At 41.0% G+C, this 8,314-nt stretch overlaps 1 long non-coding RNA gene across 1 annotated transcript; it reads left to right on the top strand.

The window, feature by feature from the left end:
• Positions 1-744: 744 nt before the first annotated feature.
• LOC308052042 lies at positions 745-4,108 on the top strand. Its single transcript, XR_013923544.1, has 3 exons — positions 745-765; positions 1,811-1,851; positions 3,496-4,108. It is a non-coding gene; the product is annotated as an uncharacterized lncRNA (long non-coding RNA).
• The last annotated feature ends 4,206 nt before the right edge of the window (positions 4,109-8,314 follow it).

The following is an 8,314-nucleotide window of genomic DNA, read 5'->3' as shown; positions in this document are numbered from 1 at the left end:
CATGTAATTGTGATGCAGTCAGAAATCCACAAATCCAAATCCTGTTGTAGGACACCAGGAAACAGCTGGTTATTGTGGAGAGGATTCCTCACAAACAAGATATAGTTCAATGAGCTTATCCAGGGATGAATTCAGGCGCTGAGTAGATAAGGCACAGGAATTACAATTAATTGGAAGACCATGGTGTCGCAAAGCATATGGATTTCAGGGATGCACCTGGGATAAGGGATCTATTTTATTGGTATTGAAGTGTTTAAGTGGGCTAATGAAGGAAGCACGGGTATGTGCGTATGCACACTTATCACTAACAAGAAAAAACATAGTTTCTGCAAATTCAATTGCTACAATAGACCAGCTTATATATATGTATCTCCAAATATAGAAAACACTGTACTTCCAAAATTGTCAATTATAATCAAACCCAAAAAGTGTTTTATTAGAGTTGCATAATCAAAAGCCAGTAGGTTCCAGAGTTAGTTTCCACGGGACTTTGATTCCTTGCTTTCCTACATATATATGTATTGTTACATAGTTTTTAATGACAATGCCACCAGATATTTCCTTACACAGGATTGGAGCATTGATTTCAAAGAAATAATCAGACTTGGAAAGGCACAGACAATAACATGATGCTATCTCTGCACAGCATTTCCAGTCAAACGTTCAGACCTGCATTAGAAGCACCGGCCTGCTCCAAATCAACAGCTTTTTTAAAATTTGCATTAATGATTCATAAAAAGCAGAGAAGGTATCATGGAAGCACTGGTAAGTGTTAAGAAAAGCTTTAATTTTATCAGTTGTATTTATTGCTTTTTCTTTTTGTTGTCTGTCTTCTACCTGGTGTGAAAGGGAGACATACCTGTCTCTCGGGGTGGAAGAGGAACCTTGGTGACACTGGATGGAGTGGGGACAGTTACTTTCCTCACTGGAGTACCAGTCTAATTGCTGTCTCTACAGCTTGGTTAAGCCCTTCAGCAGCAGGTGTGAGAAGTTCTTGCCTCACCATTGTGTGCTATCAGGACTGGGAAACAGACTGATAGTCATTTTGTGATCTGGCCTCTCTTCTGATGCTTTTCTAACACAACATATCTTCTACCTGGTTTAAAGGGGACTTTGAAGTTCCTCATGGATGTGTTGCCAGCATTTCTAACTTTAGCAAAGCAATGTATTCTTGAATACTTCTGATAAAATTTTGTCATTAAAATTAAGAGAAATTATCAGTCCATGACAGACAGCTGCTATATGTAGTTTCAGCTTGAGTGATTAAATTTAAATAAAACTAGAAAAGCTGAAAGTCAGGTGAGCTGAATGGAAAAAGGCACGCTAATTTAGCAAGCGTTACCAGTCCCCAGTACATAGCTTTGGCCACTATTATTTTGCTTAATGTCTTTACAGCATTTAAAAAACATATTTTATGGAACAAGTATGTGGCAAGAATGAACTTATTAGCTTAGTTGTAAAGTGCTTTAAATGCAAGGAACAGCAGGTGAGAGTTGTGCTCTTTTTTAAAGAGCTGATGATTTGACAGAAAACAATACTGGGCCAAAGCTACTTAAAGAAAGCTGGAGGCAGATGTGTTGCACTTTACTATGACATTTTCTGAAGGTTACACAATGCACATCCATTTTTCCCCCTGGCTCTGCAGTGGCTTCTGCTCAGTGCTTTACACCAATTATTCTTAATCTAGTAAGAAAACACTGTACCAGAGAGTGGTGTGCATGGCTGACTTTGGCTCATGCTGACATAAATTAATATTGCTTTTGCAACTACAGAGGCATTTATTTGAGGTAAACTTTTCTCATATTTATAGGCACCAATCAAAATTCCATGGATGGGAGAGCAGGAGAAAAGGTCAGTACTTGGTAAACTTCAGTCTGTTTGTTTCTACACCAGAGGTAGGTGTGTAGTGTGGAAGAAAAGGGGAGTCTGCAACATCCTTTCTGCGTCCTTCATCTGCCTTTGGGTGGATTTTAAACATCAACTGTAGTTCTTGTGGGAAAATAGTGGATACTGCCTTGAGGATGTTTGGGTGTTACCTGCCATCTATAATGGCTCAGAGTGGCTTATTCTGCACTGGAGCATCTAGAAGGAGGTATCACCATGCAACATGCTGCTTTTTCTGGAGGCTGTAATTTAATCTATGAGACAAGGGAGGTACAAGTTCCCTAGCTGGAATCCCTGATCCCCTTAACCCAGCCGAATGGTAAATTATGGTGTGGGAAAGGTTTTCAGTCTTTTAGGAAGATGTTGAAGAGGGAACAGCAGGAAGGGAAAATAATGCACAGCCAAGTCATCTTACTTTTCTGTGGAAAAGCAGACCTGAGTACATATTCTTTGCCTGCCACCTCCTGCACTGCATCTTGTGGCTTCTGTTACCAAACCAGCTGAATCAGGACTAGTCAGTGAGGCTCTGCATTTGAAAGTCTCTGTGCTTCAGCAGAAGGAAAAAAGAAGCAAAGGGTAGCAGTGCACAATTCAGTAGTGACAAATATATTCTCTTGCCTGTTGCTGGCTCAGGTGTTCTGAGAACAAATTGAATGCATAGACTGAGAGTATTTTCAGCATGGAAACTACAAGTTTTGAAAATAAGTTTTCCCCTTATGTCTCCTCTCTTCCAAGGGTACACTTGTCTGCATGTTTACTGCTTCACGCAGTATCACACAGAAAGCATTTTAGCTGACTTGCGAAGGAAACCAATTCAGAAATCCTATGCGGATTCTTCTGATGTTTCCATTAAATAAAGTTCCATCATGGTGAATGTAAGACTACCAAGAACTCTTCAAAGTCTAATTAATTATTTTAAGGTAGTTACCCATATAGGAAGAAACTATTCCACAAATATTTAACCCTTCATTGAAATGTAAGTTATGTCAGAAGTTATAAACTCCAGATCAAAATAATGAAACATTTTCAAGATAATAATAAGCTTACCCTTCCCCAATGCAGAATAGCATGCAAAAGTGTTTGCATAATAAGCTTAAACTTCTGAGATATGTATGCTCAGCAGCAGCAAATACATCCAGTGCTTAAACAATGTTGTAAGTAGGGCCAGACTTAGGCCTCTCCAGTTATACCCAGTTTGAAGGGAGAAAATCTTTGCAGTTAACATAGCTGACCAAATGATTCAGTGTTCAAGGTTTTTTAGCGCTGCTTGAACACAGAGGAGAGGAAGCAGGGAGGAAAGGGGTTTCTTTTCTCCTTGTTCCAGGACCACATTGCTGGTTCTTTGTTTTGAATCTATGAAGGGCTGACCCCTGTAAATTTCTCAAAAGATATAAAGGTCCCAGATCCAAAATTTTTTGATCTAGAAAAATATTGTCAATTACCTGGCAGTTAACAAACACAATAGAACTGCAAATTATTCTTTTGACTGCAGGTGATTATAAAGCATGGTGTTGATTTTTGCATCCAGATTTAGCTCTGTCCCACTGAAGTCTATTTTCATTTCTGTTTGTGATATTGATGTCACAAGATTTTTATTTAATTTTTTTCTAGGAATGTGTTTATCATTCTTAAGAAAAACAGAAGTATCCTAGCTTCCAGCTTTGCTTCTCCGAACAGTATCATTCAACTTAGAAGCATTTAGTTCCAGCATGCTCAGAAATGCAAAAAAAAATACAATGGCAGGTGATATTTTGATAGTTCAAGTCCATCAAAACTAGCTGATATTTGAAAATGTGGTTTGTTTTTTTAATACTTTTTAGCTTTTCAAGCCACAGAACAACATTATAGAGCCAGCCCTGTTTCTTTCCTTTAAAGATTACTCTATTGATTTTATCTGAAGTCAATGTCTAACATGCCTCTGTAAGTGAAAAGAAACTCAGGTATGGAAAGAGATCTCTCACGGTGTTCTTACTTCTGAATGCTTTTATTATCATAACAGTTTCTACAAAGTAAAAGTGTTTCCAAGCGTTAATTTTATGCCCCAAAAATACAGATCAAGGAATTCTTTTTTTTTTTTTTTTTTTAAGTAAGCAAATACTTTGTCTCAATTCAAACCAACATTAACCTGAATGTCCCTGTTTTGATAGGAAGCCTGAAGGGAATTGGACTTAAGGGTCCTGGGTCCTGACACCTGTGACCCCTTGTGTGTGCCATACTCTCCGGTTGGCCCATGTCCCAGCAGCTCAGCGTGGTCTGCTGCTCGCTCACAGGCTGAGGAGATGCCTCTCTGGTTCAGTGGCTGCTGGGTGCTGCAGGACAGAAGCTGGAGTCTAAGCAGACATTGCTGTCTATTGAGATGAGCTTGAGTACCAGAAGTATGTGAGACGCAGGGCTGAGCGTCACAAATGCACCTCTGTACAGATCTGCCGTAAAACATTAAAGACCTAGTGGCTAGACATGAGGAAGAAATTTTTTACAATGAGCATGGTGAAACACTGGCCCAGGTTGCCCAGAGAGGTGGTGGATGCCCCATCCCTGGAGACACTTAAGACCAGGCTGAACAAGGCTCTCTGGATGTTGCTGGATGAGCAACACGATCTAGTTGAAGATGTCCCTGCTTATTGCAAGGATGTTGGACTAGATGACCTTTGAAGGTCCTTTCCAACCCAAACTTTTCTATGATTCTATGACACACAGACAGTCATGTAAAATGTCTGCACCTGGATACATCACAAAGCCCCAAAACCATCCAAGTTTGCTTCAGTGCTGCATCAACCTAGCAAAGGCAAGTTACTCCATGCCCTGAAATGTACTGGTGTTGTAGCAGCGTGGGAGCTCAGATGAATGTAGTGCAAGAACCTAGGCAGATGGTTTTTCTGATCTCTACTGTGTAGCTGGTTTACAATGTCACATTTTTCCCCAGTGTAAACCTTCAGCCTGCTGTGCCAACAAGCAGTTTAAGACTGTGTACTCAAATTTAAAAAGGGCAGAGTTTCTGACTTTGGAAAACACAACAAAACAACACAGCTATTTTGACTGCAGGCAAGGGCAAAATATTTCTCTTTCTGATAAAAAAACAATAAAAAAACCAAACCCAAACAACCAAACCCCACAACAGACTGGATGGCTGGACTCAAAGAGTTGTGGTGAATGGAGTCAAATCCAGTTGGCAGCTGGTCACAAGTGGTGTTCCCCAGGGATCAGTATTGCGGCCGGTTCTGTTTAATCTCTTTATCAATGATCTGGATGAGGGGATTGAGTGCACCCTCAGTAATTTGTGGATGATGTCAAGTTGGGTGGGAGTATTGGTCAACAGCTGGCTGAATATGAGCCTGCAGTGTACCCAGGTGGCCAAAAAGGCCAACGGCATCCTGGCTTGTATCAGAAATAGTGTGGCCAGCAGGACCAGGGCAGTGATTGTGCCACTGTACTCAGCACTGGTGAGGCTGCACCTTGAATCCTGTGTTCAGTGTTGGGCCTCTCACTACAAGAAAGACATTGAGGTGATGAATCATGCCCAAAGAAGAACAACGAAGCTGATGAAAGGTCTAAAGAATAAGCCTTACATGGAGCAGCTGAGGGAACCGGGGCTGTTCAGCCTTAAGAAAATGAGGCTGAGGGGAGACCTTATCGCTGTCTACAACTACCTGAAAGAAGGTTCTAGCAAGGTGGGTGTTGGTCTTTTCTCTCAAGTAACAAGTCATAGGATGAGAGGAAACAGCCTTAAGTTGCAGGAGGGGTTAGATTGGACATTAGGAGAAGTTCTTCACTGAAAGGGTGGCGAATCACTGGAATGGGCTGCTCAGGGAAGTGGTTGAGTCACCATCCCTGGAGGTGCTTAAAAGATGCATGGATTAGGTTCTTAGGTACATGGTTTAGACGTGGGCTTGGCAGTGTTAGGTTCATTCTTGGGCTTGGTGATCTTAAAGGTCTTTTCCCACCTAAATGATTCAATGATCTATGATTCTGTACTTCTTGCAGTCTGTCTGTCTGCCTCCTCCCTTCCCCTATCAGTGAAATTGTTCCAAAAGTGAGTGCTCCTGCCCATTCCACTGATTCATCATACCCTGCCAGATCTGCAGACAAGAAAGACTGTATTATTCTGTGCAAAATTCAGTAAGTGATTGGCTCTTCTTAGCTGTCTAAGTTACAGTAACATGCTGAATGAGAAGATTAAGGTATACCTTCAGTCATGGCAGGGACGTGAATTCCAAGTGTGCTAATTCCAAGTGTAATGTTACCTTCCTTGCAGTGTTAAGCATCCAGGTGTCTATTGTAAAAGGGTAGCTTCTCAGCCAGCATTTATTCCATAGCCTCTTGGGTTTAGTTGCATATTTTGAGGAAACACCCAAGCTTGTAAATTAGTACCACTGAGCCTCTGGCAGATCATCCCTTTATCATAGCTCATTTTTGAACCTGTTCTCAAGATTTTCAAGATAGGCATCTGTGGTTTAGGCATTGCAGATCCTGGCTTTGGGCAGGAGAGGGAACTGTGTGACCTTCTGAGCTCCCTGTCAGCCCTGTGGTCTGTGACACCTCCAGACTAGCTGCACTGCACATGGAAGGCACTAAGATGTGAGGAATCCGACCTAGGAAGGCATTAAGATGTGAGGAATCCTGCTTTGCTCTTCCCAGTTTCTTCTGCAGTAGACAACAATCAAGCACTATTATTATTTGAAAGCAAACTCCACTCATTATATATAGCTTTGTCATCACCTCCTGCTGTCACAAGATGCATTAGAAAGTAGCCTTCCATTATAGTTTGGCAATGCAAAGAGCAAATTTGATGGTATTGCAATTCTTTTGAGATGGCTGCGAATGGAGAGTCTTCATATGAAGCCTACATTTGCAATGTCATTTTGGCTAATCAGCCCCTCCTGCACTGTTATGCAAACCAGATATGAAAATAGGAAGAGTTATGATTGCTGAAGAGAACTGGAAAGGCGTTCTCATGCATCACTGTCAGTTCTGGGAACAGGAAACAACAGAGGGGCTGAAAATTCTTCCAAACCTTTGCACCAAAGGTATGCATGGGTCTGGAGACTATTCAACTTTCTAACACTAGGATGGTTTGTGTGCTGTCCAGTGTGAAAGAAGGAAATTAAACAGTGAGTCCACAAAATTCAGCAAAAACTGAAAGCCATCTTCACAGGGAGCCATAAAGCCAATGGTATACTGTAATTTTATACATTGAGTAACTGTTCATATGTTATAGTGACAGCTCTCAGAATATCTACAAAGCTAATGGAAAAATAAGAGAGAGGTGACACTGTTAAGGTTTGCTTATTTGTTGAAGTTGTTCATTGTGGATCATTGCACACAGCACACAGAAAAATGCATAACATATTTGGCCACTTCCACACCCACATTCCTGGAGGAGTGTATGGGGTTTTAAAGGAGGGTGCAGTCATGGGAGAAAGGATCGGTATTTTTGTGCTTTCAATCACAGTGTAGATGTTTTGCTTTTTGGTAGTGTGGACACCAACAGTGAAGGGAATCAGGTCATACAGGTAACTATGATATAATCAGGGCATTTCCTGACTTCTGAGTGCTTGAGATTTATATCTTAAAACTCTTCTGATGTAAGGTTTGGTTTGGTTTTGTTTTCTGCATTGTGGCATTCTGTTCAGTGGCTGAACTGGTCCTAATGTCACATCAGTACTACAAAAAGACATGATGGAACCACCTTTAGAAAGGGAACAGAACAGAATAGCAACACAGCACCACCACTAATACTGCTTTTAGATATTCATATCAATAACTTTGTAGTTCCATCTTTATCAGTGATTGTAGTATAAAACTGTCTGGAACATGAGAGTTTACTCTAATTCCTTCTCTTTGTGCTGACTATCACAAAATCAGTGCAACAGCAAAGCCCTCAGTCATGAATTCTGTACTCCAGAACTGTTTATCCACAATATCCACACTTCATGTTGCAATATACAACCTTCCAGATTACAATACTGCCATATTTTCTCATGTATGATTAAAAAAAATCTGTATGATTTAACTCTGCATGTGGCCAGACCATGATGGGAAAGATAATCAGAGGGCATGAGAAGCCTGTTTGGCTCAATGCAAAGTTACTCGTCACTGTGGGAGGCTGCGTACAAGCAGCCTGGCATCAGCTGAACACCTGCCCTCAAAATTTTCATCGCTGTTTTCCAGAAATGGCTGCCAATGCTACCAGCCTCAATTTAGTTATTTCCTGGCTTTTGAAGGCTTGACTTCATGGCCTGACATATTGTTTGGTTTGGTTTGGTTTGGTTTGGTGTGGTTTGGTGTGGTTTGGAGTGGTTTGATTTGGTTTGGTTTGGCTTGGTTTGGTTTAGTTTGGTTTGGTGTGGTGTGGTTTGGTTTGGTTTGGTTTGGTTTGGTTTGGTGTGGTTTGGTTTTTTTTAGCTCTGTGTGTGATGTCACACCAATAAAA

The sequence above is a fragment of the Nesoenas mayeri genome (genome assembly GCF_963082525.1).
Source record: "Nesoenas mayeri genome assembly, chromosome: Z".
NCBI lineage: Eukaryota > Metazoa > Chordata > Aves > Columbiformes > Columbidae > Nesoenas > Nesoenas mayeri.
Note: the sequence above shows the minus strand (reverse complement) of the source record. Positions and strands in the feature narration are given on the sequence as shown.